The sequence below is a fragment of the Danio rerio genome, chromosome 20, assembly GCF_049306965.1.
Source record: "Danio rerio strain Tuebingen ecotype United States chromosome 20, GRCz12tu, whole genome shotgun sequence".
Classification (NCBI taxonomy): Eukaryota; Metazoa; Chordata; class Actinopteri; order Cypriniformes; family Danionidae; genus Danio; species Danio rerio.
The window spans coordinates 50,857,680-50,872,868 of NC_133195.1; the positions used below are offsets into that span (position 1 = coordinate 50,857,680).

At 34.1% G+C, this 15,189-nt stretch overlaps 1 long non-coding RNA gene across 1 annotated transcript in view; it reads left to right on the forward strand.

The window, feature by feature from the left end:
* The window catches only part of LOC141379459 (uncharacterized), a 169,772-nt gene that overhangs the window by 114,602 nt on the left and 39,981 nt on the right, over window positions 1-15,189 (forward strand). Inside the window, exon 2 of the long non-coding RNA XR_012396112.1 lies at window positions 11,017-11,103. This is a non-coding gene — a long non-coding RNA (uncharacterized lncRNA). The remainder of the gene's footprint in view (window positions 1-11,016; window positions 11,104-15,189) is intronic.

Genomic DNA, 15,189 nt, shown 5'->3' on the forward strand with positions numbered 1-15,189 from the left:
TAATTCACTTGGTGGTAAATTATTCTACTTTTAGTTTTTAAAATCATCGTTTATATTTTTAATGCACAAAGATATCACGTCATTGCCATGCTTGATTGTGACATGCATTGTTTTACATTTGATAATTGAGCTGCATTGTTTTGCATTTAAATATTGGGCCAGTTTTAATTGATATCTTAATATAATTAGCTTGCCTTAGTTTTACAGGTCCCTTGGTTTCTTAATTATGATGAATTTTCCCAGTGGGACTTGAGTAAAATGGCTAAGAACCTGTGTTTTACGATGGCACAAGTGTAGAGCTGATTGCTGTAAATACAGGAATATATCAATCACTGTCTGACATGAGAAACTGAGTTTATGTGTCGGAGAGATAGAGAGGAAGTTAGGGAATGAGGGAAATGAGGAAAGGATGGACTGATGGAGAGAGAAAGAGAGAGATGCATGTAGGAGCAAGTAAGCTGCCCCGAGGGATCATGACTGCAGCTGTCAATCAGAGTTCAGACAGAGACTGACAGAGAATGACCTGAATGTGCAAATCACACGCACACACACATAAAGACGAGGAGGGGAAAAAAAGACAAAATGACATTCCAGTTTACTGAATTCTGATACACAGTACAGGCTGTGCAATATTGTAGAAAAATGTGATTATTATATATTTTAAACGTAGGATATGCAATATTTTAAAGCATGTCATATACAGCATATGTTCCATATTTTTTCAGGAGAAAGAAAACATTGACTTCTGAAAGTGATCATACATGTTTTACCGTCGCATTAAACAATTAATACATTTTTAAGCAATGTAAACAAACAAAAATAAATAAATATCACCACCACTTTGCCCCACTGGTATAGTTTTATCAAGATCGATTACGCACACATAAAGACAGAGAGAAAAAAATAAGACAAATTCACATTACAGTTTACTGAATTCTGATACAGTGTAAAGGCTTGATTTAGAGCTGTGCAATATTGAAGAAAAATACGATAAGCAATGTTTTAAAGCATGTTATATCCAACATATGTTTCATATTATTTCAGGAGAAAGAAAGCATTGACTTCTGAAAGTGAACATCCATGTTTTGACTGTCGCTTTAAACAAATCAGACATTTTTAAGCTATGTAAACAAACAAAAAATTAATTAATAAATATCAACACCACTTTGCTTCACTGGTATACTTTTATTAAGGTCAATTATAAGAGCACGGTTACTTGATTGCTTAATCATATGTCAGTCTCCATACTCAAATTATTGCAGATTTATGGAGAGGAAAACAAGCATGCCCACTGTGCTTGGTTTGATAGATTCTCATTGATGTAGGGCTGTGTAATATGGGAAAAATGCAATCTCTGTAGTTATTTTTCATATGGAACGATAATATGTGAGTGTAACGGAGGCCAGCTAGTGAGTGTTGTGCAGGTAAACCTCACTCCTCTGACCTCTAAAGGTGATTTAGCGACAGACGCAATAGGCCATGGTCTTTAGCTTTCTTGGTAGAGCAACCGACTCCCATGTGGAAGGTTGCCAGTTCGATCCCAGCTTAGATCGGGTTGGGTTGTGTAGGACCGGCGGTGTTACATGTGCACACAATGGCAATTAAGCTGTGTTTAAGAATGCATATCAACAGCGCACAAATATAAGCGGGAAACGGACATTTGTAAAATTTCAGTACCGATTAATATCGAATTCCATTCAAACGAATTAGCCACTAAAATAAAAAAGTTACAAATTGGCGTGAGGTAGCGCTAGGTGTCAAATTGAATATACAGTCAGTGCCAATACCCTTGAGGGCAGTAGGCCAACATAAAACGTCATTGCGCTTCTGAGATGCTGAGTCCAGTCCAGAATTTTCGGTTCATCACTAAAAAAGGTATTTACTACGGATATAAAGATTCACCTGGCTCACAATTCACGATTTAATCATGATTTTTTTAGCAAAATTTTTGGAACAAATTTACGGCTAACAGGAGCCCTTTCATTTTTTTCTTAATTACTTTTATTTTTTCTTAAATCGTTTTTTGCTAAATAATAGATTTTCTGCCATAACTAAATTGCTATTTAAAAAAAACGAATAAAAAAAGAATTATAAAAACTAAAGAAGACTCATTAATATAGACAAACTAAAACTTTGATTGTGCTGGGATTTTACATTTTTAAAAGAAATTTCAGCAAATCTCTGTTTTCTGGCATAAGCTGAGATCTTCGCACATATACAACGTCCCCTGCTGATGAAAAAACTTTTCACTGGGGACTGAGATGGCTGGTTTGAGAAGGAAAGCCTTTCCTAAACCAGAGAGGCCAAGACCGGTTACTCACTGAAGTTAAGCAGGGCTGAGCCTGGTCAGTACCTGGATGCGAGACCACTTGGGAAAAACAAGGTTGCTGTTGGAAGTGGTGTTAGTGAGGCCAGCAGGGGGCGCTCAACCTGTGGTCTGTGTAAGTCCTAATGCCCCAGTAAAAGTGAAGGGGACACTACACTGTCAGTGGGCGCCGTCTTTCGGATGAGACGTTAAACCGAGGTCCTGACTCTCTGTGGTCATTAAAAATCCCATGGCACTTCTCGTGAAAGAGCAGGGGTGTAACCCCAGTGTCCTGGCCAAAGTCCCAAATTGACTCTATCACTGTCTCTCCACTCCACCAATAGCTGGTGTGTGGTGAGCGCACTGGCGCCGTTGTCCTGTGGCAGCCGTCGCATCATCCAAGTAGATGCTGCACACTGGTGGTGGTGGTGTGGAGAAACCCCACCTTATGATTGTGAGGCGATTTGGGTGTATGACCATACACAATAAATGCTCTATAAATACACATTACATTACATTGTTGTGGTTAACATTGGATGCTAATATTTGGCACAAATTCATCAGTTTCCCTTTTCTGGCTGTTCTTTCTATGAATGAATAATGTAGAAGCACTGTCATGCATGTTTCCTCGTCAGTTAGTAACGCTATATTTCATTGCACAACAATATTTTATTTGGCTTTTTGGCTAAAAATAGAGAAATCATGGTTTCATTAGTTATCATTAGATTATTTTAAATTTCACCTCTCCTGCTGTGCATGAACTAAGCTGTTGAATGGTCAGCGTATGAGGCGGCTAGGCTAAGCTAGCTTCATTTTTGATTTAATTCTTCTCTAATCGGTCACCTATTATGTGTTGAATAGACTCCTGTAATGCATACTGCAGTCCTTTTTTGTCCTTTCTCGGATATCTCACCTGTTTGCCAAAAATTACTAATTATATGCCAAATGTCTGACACCGGCGCACACGCATTGAAAACGACTTGCCAGGCACGAAAGCTTGACAGGCGTAGCAACAGTAACAGAGGGCGGGGCTTAGCAAAGGATCAATTATGAATATCTATATTCTGATGTCATCACTTTACTGTGCATTAATGACCAAGACAAACTTAAAGTCTGTTCAAGTCCACCATTCCAAGTCTATAGAAAATTTGGCATTTTTACCAAGCGGCAACCTCCCGCTCTCCCTCAGGAAGCCAATACGGAAGTAACTAAAACTGCAATTCATCCGAAATTCCGCTAGTCCTGGCCGCTCCTGGCTCCAAAATAGAGCAAATTTCAATTGAGCCCACTGTTAGAATGGCCAACTTTACAGCAGAAAAAAAAGGTGTTTACAGCCTGGTACAAAGAAAGATTTTGGTTAATACAGCTAATATTACCCTTCATGACAACTGTGAGGGGGTGAATTTTTTTATAACTCATCCGTTTCCTTTATATTAAGTTATATTAAGTTTGCATAATTAAGGGCGTGGCCACTTGAGTGACAGCTAGGTCTTGGTCGCCGTCACGTCACCTCAGCTGAATCCTGCAGAATAGCCACTGAACTCTGCATATTTATCGTATTTCTGTGTTGTTTTATGTGGCTTTACACAGTCGACTGTCTTTTGGACTTGTTTCCTACAATTATTAGATGGCATGGCATGCTGAGTGCACTTAATTGTGCTCACAAACCATTTACGTGCCCTCCGTTTCCCATGTGAGTAAAGTTATATACCATCTCTATACATGTATTTGTTTTATTTAAGATCATTTATCGTTTATATTTATATTTAGAGCTGTAATGCACTCCAGAATCTGTCAGATTGATTAGCTGTAGGCTCTAGAACAGTCATCTGAACCGTTGTCATACAGTGTTATGCTGGATTTCATCAATAGTCTTACATTAACTAACATAGACTATACCTGAAGTGTTTGGAAGTAATTCGCGTTTTCCTCCTGTTGAAAAACGGCATAAGAACAATGTTTAGCGGCTCAATGTATTACAGCAGTGGTTTTAAAAGTCTAAACACTTTATTGATATAGTGTACAACCAAGCACAAGTGGTCAGAACACAAATGAGTCACAGGTGATAAAGTATTAAGCGTTCTCCCAAAGTAAAGTGTGTCTGAACCAGGTCCAAGCTAAATGCCAGCAGGTGTCTGTAGCTCCGCTCACTCTCCACCTCTTTGCCCTTGTTTGGTATCCCGCCGTGGGTGTGATGACGCACGAACAAAATGGCGATGGTTGGCCGCGCCTACTTGTGGCTTCTTTTGTGCTCTTTAGAAACCTATGGGTGACGTCACGGATACTACGTCCATATATTTTACAGTCTTTGATTTTTACCAACAGTAGGCCGACAGATAATATTATTATAGTTTTTTTTACCTTATGTTTGAGAAATAACAATATAAAATAATAGCAGCCCACTCATATTAACCTTTATTTTACATCTACAGAATCATTAGAAAATCATGATCTTTATTTTTACCAAAACAAAAATTGCGATTCTCATTTTAGCCAGAATCGTGCAGCTCTAAATCATACCAGACAAATATTGTGCAGCCAGAGTATAAAGCAATGTCTCGCATAGCTCCATTCAAAATTGAAAAAACAAAACCACATAGCTTGTCAAACAAGAAAAATTGTAAAAAAAAAAAAACAACAACTTGTTTTTGTCTATCAGGAATTAATTAGATGGTTGTGGTTTGCATTTGGCAGATCTTATGTAAGTGACTGGTTGATCCCGCCCTCACACCAGTAAACACCAATCAGAAAAGAGATGTTTTTTTATAGATAGAGGAGGAGTTATTTGCATTAAAACTCACCCATGCACGTTAATTAAAAAAGCAATAATCATTTGCGCATATAATTCATAAGAATTAGTTCAATATGACTTTAAAATGATTTACATTATATGTATTTACAATTATTTACAATGAAATACATGATTATTAAAAAAACTGAAAGTCATTGAAGAGGTAAAAAGACGCAGTGAGTCGCACACGCAGGCTGTCATATGTGAGAGCAGTGCCAGTGTTGTTTATGTTGGGTGGCACTCTGCACTCTAGGGGTCCTTGTCACAGAGAGTTTAGGCGTCCGCTGCGATGCCTGCGCTGGCAGTGTGACTGGTGGGCAGACACCAGGGCAGATGGGCCTTTCACAAGACATCCTCGTCTTACACACACGCAGGGGGAGAAAGACTTTCTCAAACACTTTACACACACACATACACACATATACGCTGTCCACACTGCTGAGCATCTCATTCCATGAAGCAATGTCTCAACCGATCAGTGTTAAGGACTGCCGTCGCCAAAGATATACATCTGCTGGACATCAGCACTGCTGAGAACCAGACACACACACACACACACACACACACATGCGTTACAGTAGAGTCATAATCTCATATTCCTGCATACTTTAATCGTAATAATGTTTTTGAAAGAAGTCTTATTATTTTGTTTGATTAAAAATACAGTAACAAAACTCTATTTTATTAGTAATTTCTACTGTAATGTTTTGAAATGTGATTTTTTTTTTTACTGTGATTCAAAGCTGAATTTTAGGATTATTACTTACTATATTTCTGTGTTGTTTAGGGCTGCACTATATATTGTTTCAGCATTGATATTGCAACGTGATTGTTCACAATAGTCACATCGCAAAGATATGCATTGTTGAGTCTGGATTATATTTGGCTATTTTGCAAGTGTTTTGAGGCCTGTGACTGTGTGAGGGTTGTAACTTTGACAAATCAACAATAATTGATTAAACGTGTTAATGTTTTTGAAAGGAGACTTATAAATTTTTTAAAATAAAAATACTGTAAAATTGCAACTTTATTGTATTAGTATTTCGACTGTAAATGTTTTCAAATGTGATTTATTCCTGTAATTCAAAGCTGTATTTTAGCATTATTACTAATATAACTTTGTTGTCTAGGGCTCAACAATATAAATTAGGGCTGTGCAATATGGACAAAATAATTATATTGCGATTTTACGAACGAATATTGCGATTGCGATTTTATTTGCGATTTTGGCAACTGTTTTTGCTTTTTCAAACAAGCTACGTACATTCTAAATGCATTCAGTGCACAAGAAGTGCAAAACAAAACTACTGAGTCAGTAATTTCTTTATGCCGTTTTGACCCTTTCCCATAAGGCACGGCGCTTGCAAATGCTTGAACAATAGATACTAGTTTAGTCTGTTTGGGCTGGCTTTGATGTGTGCTTTTGTTTGTTTCGATGAACTTTGTCGAGATGCATTGATCATGCAGTTTTTTATGACACTGTTTTAAGTGTTGGATCAGATTTCTAGTATTGCTCCGTTTTGTTGGAATAATCATTTCACAAGTCTTAAAAATTGCCTTGCTCTGTGACACATCCTCTCTCCTGAATCCAAAATACTCCAAAATGACTGTCGTTGAATTTCTCCTTGGCACCAAATCATTTTTATTTTGACCTGCATCCATATTTTATGCTCTTTCCTCCTGCTCACCTATTCGGTTCTCCCACTCAACTTTGTCATGCGCAGAGTGAGCTGGTTGACATAATAGCTATATTTGCCCAGTGCGCTACGTCAGCTCTGATTGGTTAACATATTAATATCATGCGCACAAGAACATATTCTGAATAAAATTCTAAATAAATTAATAGATAAAAATTGCAGCCTTTTGCGATTTAGAAATTGCGTGTGCTTAAGTTGCGATCTTTTTTGCGATTACGATTAATTGCACAGCTCTAATATAAATGTGTTCAGCATCGATATCGCGATGTGGTCGTTCACAATAGTCACATAGTTTTTTGAGGCCTGTGACTGTGTGAGGGTTTTAAAAGCATTCAGGGCTTAGAAATTGTACCGTTTGTAACTTTGACAAATCAACAATGATTGTTTAAACATGTTAATGTTTTTGAAGGGAGACTTATTCATTTTTTAAAATAAAAATACTGTAAAATTGCGACTTTATTGTATTAGTATTTTCGACTGTAAATGTTTTAAAATGTGATTTATTCCTGTAATTCAAAGCTGTATTTTAGCATTATTACTAATATAACTTTGTTGTCTAAGGCTCAACAATATAAATTAGGGCTGTGCAATATGGACAAAATAATCATATTGCGATTTTACGAACGAATGTTGCGATTGCGATTTTATTTGCGATTTTGGCAACTGTTTTTGCTTTTTCAAACAAGCTACATACATTCTAAATGCATTCAGTGCACAAGAAGTGCAAAACAAAACTACTGAGTCAGTAATTTCTTTATGCCGTTTTGACCCTTTCCCATAAGGCACGGCGCTTGCAAATGCTTGATCAATAGATACTAGTTTAGTCTGTTTGGGCTGGCTTTGATGTGTGCTTTTGTTTGTTTCGATGAACTTTGTCGAGATGCATTGATCATGCAGTTTTTTATGACACTGTTTTAAGTGTTGGATCAGATTTGTAGTATTGCTCCGTTTTGTTGGAATCATAATTTCACAAGTCTTAAAAATTGCCTTACTTTGTGACACATCCTCTCTCCTGAATCCAAAATACTCCAAAATGACTGTCGTTGAATTTCTTCTTGGCACCAAATCATTTTTATTTTGACCTGCATCCATATTTTATGCTCTTTCCTCCTGCTCACCTATTCGGTTCTCCCACTCAACTTTGTCATGCGCAGAGTGAGCTGGTTGACATAATAGCTATATTTGCCCAGTGCGCTACGTCAGCTCTGATTGGTTGACATATTAATATCATGCGCACAAGAACATATTCTGAATAAAATTCGAAATAAATTAATAGATAAAAATTGCAGCCTTTTGCGATTTAGAAATTGCGTGTGCTTAAGTTGCGATCTTTTTTGCGATTGCGATTAATTGCACATAAATGTGTTCAGCATCGATATCGCGACGTGGTCGTTCACAATAGTCACATAGTTTTTTGAGGCCTGTGACTCTGTGAGGGTTTTAAAAGCATTTAGGGCTAAGAAATTGTAACATTTGTAACTTTGACAAATCAACACCGATTGATTAAATGTGTTAATGTTTTTGAAAGGAGACTTATTAATTTTTTAAAAATAAAAATACAGTAACAACTGTAAAATTGCGACTTTATTGTATTATTATTTTAGACTATAATGTTTTCAAATGTAATTTTTTGCTTTGATTGAAAACAATTTTAGCATTATTACTTAATATAATTCTGTTCTCAGGGCTGCACAATATATTGTTTCAGCAACATGATATCGCAACATGATCGTTCACAATAGTCACATCCCCAGTATATGTAGTGTTGAGTCTGGATTATAATTGATCATTTTGCAAGTGTTTTTTGAGGTCTGTTACTCTGTGAGGGTTTTAAAAGCATTCAGGCATAATAAATTCTACCATTTGTAACTTTGACAAATTAACAACGCTTGATTAAACGTGTTAATGTTTTTGGAAGAAGTCTTCTTCATTTGTTTGATTAAAAATGCAGTAACATCTGTAAAACTTAGATTTTTATTTTATTTGTTTTTGCTACTATAATGTTTTCAAATGTGATTTATTCATGTTTTCCAAAGCTGAATTTTAGCATTATTGTTTATTATAAGTCTAACTATAATTTACTATATAAAGTGTGTTGTTACGCAATGTTGAGTCTAGATTATAGTTTATCAGTTTGCAAGTGTTTTTTGAGGCCTGTGACTGTGTGAGGGTTTTAAAAGCATTCAGGAATAAGATATTGTACTGGTTGTAACTTTGACAAATGAGTAACGTTTTCTTTTATTAAATTGCTTAAAAAAACAAAGACTATGCAGTATTATTTTTACATTTGATTATTCAATTACTGTATTATCTGAATACAGTTTGACGACTCTGAAAGCAATAAAACGCTGTTTATTTAATTTGTATGTTTTTCTTTATTGATTTTATCTATGCCTGTAGATTGTTTTTTATATATTTATATACAAGCTAGTGTTTGCATGACTCTTCAATGCAGGGAACGATCAAAATAACAGCTTTTACTGAATTTTAAATGTATATATATTTAAATGCCTTTACTGACATTTTTTATGAGTTCAATTTTTATTTTATATTTATATTTCATAAAAAATTAATCCCAAAGGATTTTTTTGTCAACTATAACACATTTTTGGAGCAAGTTTGATAATTAAGCTGAACTTTTATAAAAAACGTTGTTGTTGTTGTATTTTTAAAATTATAATTAAATTAAATAGTCTAAACCAAAATCTAAACTCTACAAAAGTTTTTATTTTTAATAATTTTTATTTTTATTAAAATTTTTATTTAAATTTTTATTTATTTTAATTAAGAACCCAAAAGTAAGGTTTAGATCGATTTAATTAATTAGTGGGTTTTGTGCAGTGCATGTACAGAGCTCACATCTTAAGACACCCATACATTGAGATTTTGCAGGTCTTAAAAAGTCTATCATCTTTATTTTAAGAACTTAAATGAGTCATGTCAGAATTTAAATCCTACACCTACATCTTGGATGACCTGTGGGTGAGTAAATTAACAGGACATTTTCATTTTTGGGTGAACTATCCTTTGAAAGTCAATAGTAGTTAGTAGTCTCAGTAGTTAAATTTTGTTGAATCCTCAGATTCCAGCATTTCAAATAGTTGCATTTCTGACAGATAATGTCATATTCTAACAAACACATACATACACCAATGGATATTAATTTTCCTTTTATGATAATAATGTGATAGAATAAACAATAGTTTATTACTATTTTTTATTACTATTACTATTTATTCAACTTTCAGATAATGTATTTATAAGTTTTAGGGCTGTCAAACGATTAATCGTGATTAAATGCATCCCAAATAAACATCTGTGTTTACATAATATGTGTGTATAATTATTGTGTTTATCTAAATAAAAATAAAATATAAAACACTTAAAAATGCACATATTTATTCATATGTATTCATTATTTGTATTAGGGATCATTAAATATAAATAAATATTTTTTCAAATATATAAATGCACGTTTACACACATACATATGCACAGTAAACATATATGTTATGATGTAAATACACAAGCTTTTATTTTGAATGCAATTAATAATGATTCATGTTTTGACAGCACTAATAAGTTAAACTTCTGACTTGGTTATGTTTTATCGTCTATTTTTTTTATGAGAGCTTTTAAAGAATAGCTACTTGTTTTCAGATTTTCTATTATATATCTAATACTAGTGCAAAAAAGTCTTAAATATACTTAAATATAATAATAATTTATTTAAATTTTTCTTTAAAATTCGCTTTCCCACATAACCTCACATATTCAAGCAGCCAGAGTTCCAAAAAGTGCCTTGGTGTGTGTTCGCCCATGTGTAAATAACAGTAGCCGAGGGCATGGATTTAGTCCGCATACAAGGTCACAGCAGCAAAGCCAAAAGAAAGAAAAAGAGGGAGAGGGAGAGAGAGGTTTGCTCATCTCATCAGTTAATAATTGTAATTGTATGTTCAGCAGACTGTTCTAGACAAACACTATAAAGCTCATCGTGAGCACAAGGATTATATTTTACTTATTCAAAAACATCATATTGTGAACGTTGATTTTTTTTTTTATTTCCCTCCCACCACCCACAGAGGCCATTAAATCCTGAACAGAAAGCGTGTTTGCGCAGGACATTATAGAGAGAGATTTCAGCAATGCATTAGCTGGTTGGACCTGGAGGCACTCTCATACGCACACACACAATATAATGCACACTTTTGTGTATGTTTCAGGGGTGGAGAGGGTCCAGTGGTGCAGTCTGGGAAATGAAGTACAGATGAGAGACAATTGAAGTGAGATGAGAGACGATAAAAGCACCAGTAAGTCATGAAACGTAAAAATAACAAATAACTCTTGTTAAAAGGATTAATTTACGCTATATATGAAACACAACATGAATAAAACAAAGCAATAAAAGGTTAATGCACTCAAGACCATTTGCTAAAGTTTAAAAGTAAAAATATAATTTTGAGTTTCTTGCACATACCAATCATTTTGCTTTATAAAACCTCAATATATTGTCAGGGATATGGGTATTAATTTAATTTGGTCTGTATATAAATTGTATTACTCTAAAATGGGCTGGTAACCATTGACGTGCATTTTGTAAAAAAAAGTTATAATGTTGAGTTTCCTGCATATACTGATCATTTCACCTAATAAAACCTCAATATTTTGTCAGGATATGGGTATTAATTTAGTTTTGCCAAGATTTTGTGACTCTAAATGTGGCCGATAACCATTGACATGCATTATGTGAAAAAAGTTATAATATAATGTTGAGTTTCTTGCACATACTGATCATTTTGCTTAATAAAACCTCAATATATTGTCAGGATATGGGTATTAATTTAGTTTTGCCTTGAGTTTGTCACTTTAAAAGTGGCCGGTAACCATTGACTTGCATTATGTAAAAAAAACAAAGCTATAATATAATGTTACGTTTCTTGCACATACTGATCATTTCACTTAATTAAACCTAAATATATTGTCAGGGATATGGGTATTAATTTAGTTTTGCCTAGATTTTGTGACTCTAAAAGTGGCTGGTGACCATTGACGAGCATTATGTGAAAAAAGTAATAATAATGTTAAGTTTTTTGCACATACTAATCATTTAGCTTTATAAGACCTCAATCTATTGTCAGGGATATGGGTATTAATTTAATTTGGCCTGTATATAGATTTTGTTACTCTAAAAGTGGCTGGTAACCATTGACGTGCATTATGTGAAAAAGTAAGGATATAATGTTGAGATTCTTACACATACTGATCATTTTGCTTTATAAAACCTCAATATATTGTCAGGATATGGGTATTAATTTAGTTTTGTCTAGATTTTGTCACTCTAAAAGTGGCTGGTAACCATTGACGTGCATTATGTGAAAAAAAGTTAAAATATAATGTTGAGTTTCTTGCACATACCGATCATTTCGCTTTATAAAACCTCAATAAATTGTCAGGGATATGGGTTTTATTTAAGCTTTGCCTAGATTTTGTGACTCTAAAAGTGTCCGGTAACCATTGACGTGCACTATGTGAAAAAAAGTTAAAATATAATTTTGAGTTTCTTGCACATACTGATCATTTCACTTAATTAATCCTCCAATATATTGTAAGGATATGGGTATTAATTTAGTTTTGTCTAGATTTTGTCACTCTAAAGGTGGCTGGTAACCACTGACATGCATTATGTGAAAAAAAGTTAAAATATGATTTTGAGTTTCTTGCACATACTGATCATTTTGCTTTATAAAACCTCAATATATTGTCAGGGATATGGGTATTAATTTAGTTTGGCCTGTATATAGAGTTTGTGACTCTAAAAGTGGCTGGGAACCATTGACGTGCACTATGTGAAAAAAGTAATGATATAATATTGAGTTTCTTGCACATACCAATCATTTCACTTTATAAAACTTTAATATATTGTCAGGGATATGGGTATTTATTTAGATTGGCCTAAAAGTGGCCAAAAACTATTAACTTGTATTATGTAAAAAAATAAATAAATAATAATAATAATATAATGTTGAGTTTCTTACACATACTGATCATTTCAAAATCAATCCAAGACCTTTGGTTTTTATAATGATTCCACAATTAACCATGATTATCAATCTTTTCCATTCCACAACTGATTGTTTACAGTGCGGAAATATTTTCAGGTTATCCTAATGTTCCTCATACTTGGATTTTTATGTATTTTTTAAAGGAAACGTTCACTGAGAGATTTTGGGGCACAAAAATGGTCGTTTTAAGGCATTGGTGCTCCCGTTTCATGTAATAATTCTAAATATTTATGACATAGAAGAGAAGAACATTTGTTGACTCTGATATCAGTCGGGATGCTAAATAGGATGACAAGTGAACGAAAAGAATCAGAGCAAGTTTGAAGAGAAAGACTTGTTTATAAGTGTGTGTGTGTGTGTGTTAGAGGAAGCATCAAAGCCAAACATAATCAATCATTTACTCGCACAAACCCAATGAGGCAAAACCACAAACACACATCAAATAAAACCAGCCCTGCCTTGGAAGGCATTATTACCCTGTGTGTGTTTTACGAGTTTGTGTTTGCTACCTGGAGAAGTGCTGAAATCGTAAATCCATTGGAAAATTACAAAAAAGCAAACATTTATAGCCTCTCTTTCTGAACTTCAATGCAAAACGAATAAAAAATGAAGACAAATAACCCTGGAAGAATCTCAAATCGAACGCATTACCTGGAGTGAGCGCCTCAATGTCTTTATGTTCTTTGCTTTGAAACCTCACAGTTGAATGAGGAGGTCATCGGAGGTGTTTTGATCCAATGAAGCATTAAACAGAACTGAAGTTATGCATACAGAGAGCGTTCGCTATACAACCCTTAACGACATGGTGCTCTGTTAATGAAAGATGACAATGATTAACCATTCACTACTGTATAGAGGCCTGTATTTACATTCAGACGTTTAGTAGATGCTGTTATCCAAAGCGACTTACAAATTAGGAAACTCACAAGCAATTTATCATATGCAGAAGCCACAAACAGTATCTAATTTCAAAGTAGCGCAGAAGGAAAAATACAAGGAAGAAAGTTTCTTCAAATAAAGTGCTTGTTTTGTGGTTGTGGTTATTATTTGCTCATGTCCATATGAATGGACATTTAGTAGTTTGGTCATAAAATAATTTTCGTACACTAGACCAGTGTTTCTCAACCATGTTCCTGGAGGCCCACCAGGACTGCACATTTTCAACTCACCTGATTCAGATCATCATCTTATTAGCAGAGAAGACCTGTAATGGGTGTGACAAAGTAGACATCCAAAACATGCAGTGTTGTTGGTCCTCCAGGAACGTGGTTGAGAATCACTGCACTAGACTGATCTCACTTATGTTTAAACAAAAATATTTAAATTGTATTTTGATTGTTTCATCATATAATAATTATATCACTAATAACCTGATGGTTGCATTGAAAAAATGTACACTTTCAGTTGGAAGTTGAGATGTGCTATACCTTAAATTCACCTATTTAAGGTAAAAACCAGACCACAGAGAAACAGTTGGAGGAGGAATGGCAGATTTTCATTGATTTTTTTTATTGATTTCATTTCAATGACTGACTTCATTGTTGTTTTACTATTTTAAATGTAGTCTGTTAACTTTACTCTAAAAAACTGTATTTATTAAGTTATTTGTTTGACCCAATGGTTGAGTTAAAAATATTTGGTGCTTTGTTGGGTTATTTTTAACCTTTATTAGGTTATTTATTTAATAACTCAACCAGTTGGGTTAAAAATGTAGAATTTCAACTGATTTAACTGACACGGAACAGCTGTATTATTATGCATATGTAATGTTGTTTTTGTGTTATAGAGTTTATTTAAGCTCTAACGCAATAATGTTTTTTTTTTAACAATTTACCTCTCCGTGTCGTGTTTTATATCTGTTTCACCATCACTCTTAATTACTGATAATACAAACGTGCACTTCATCTGATCTGTAGATACAAATGCTTGTGTCTGAACTTAACGTAATGGAAATAATGTTTTTGAAAATTGAATGTTATTTATTTACACAATTATAATTATAAAATTAATAGTAGTACTTGTAATAATAGCAATAGTAATAGAAAAAAAACTTAATTTTATCAAAATAACCCAATGCACTGGGTTAAAATGACCCATAGTTGAGAAGGTGCTATAATAACCTATAGTTGGGATATATGTTGGGGTGTTTTTAAGTTTTAGTTAGAAGTTCTTCAAAGATCCATTTTTATTAAGTGAAATTTCAGCATCTAATTTTTTTGTGGAATGTAAATATTTCATGGATGTTAAATATTCTTCAAGGAACCATTGATGCCAGTACAGAACTTGTGTTTTTAAATGGTTTTATCTACCCATGATTTACTCAAATTGGACAGC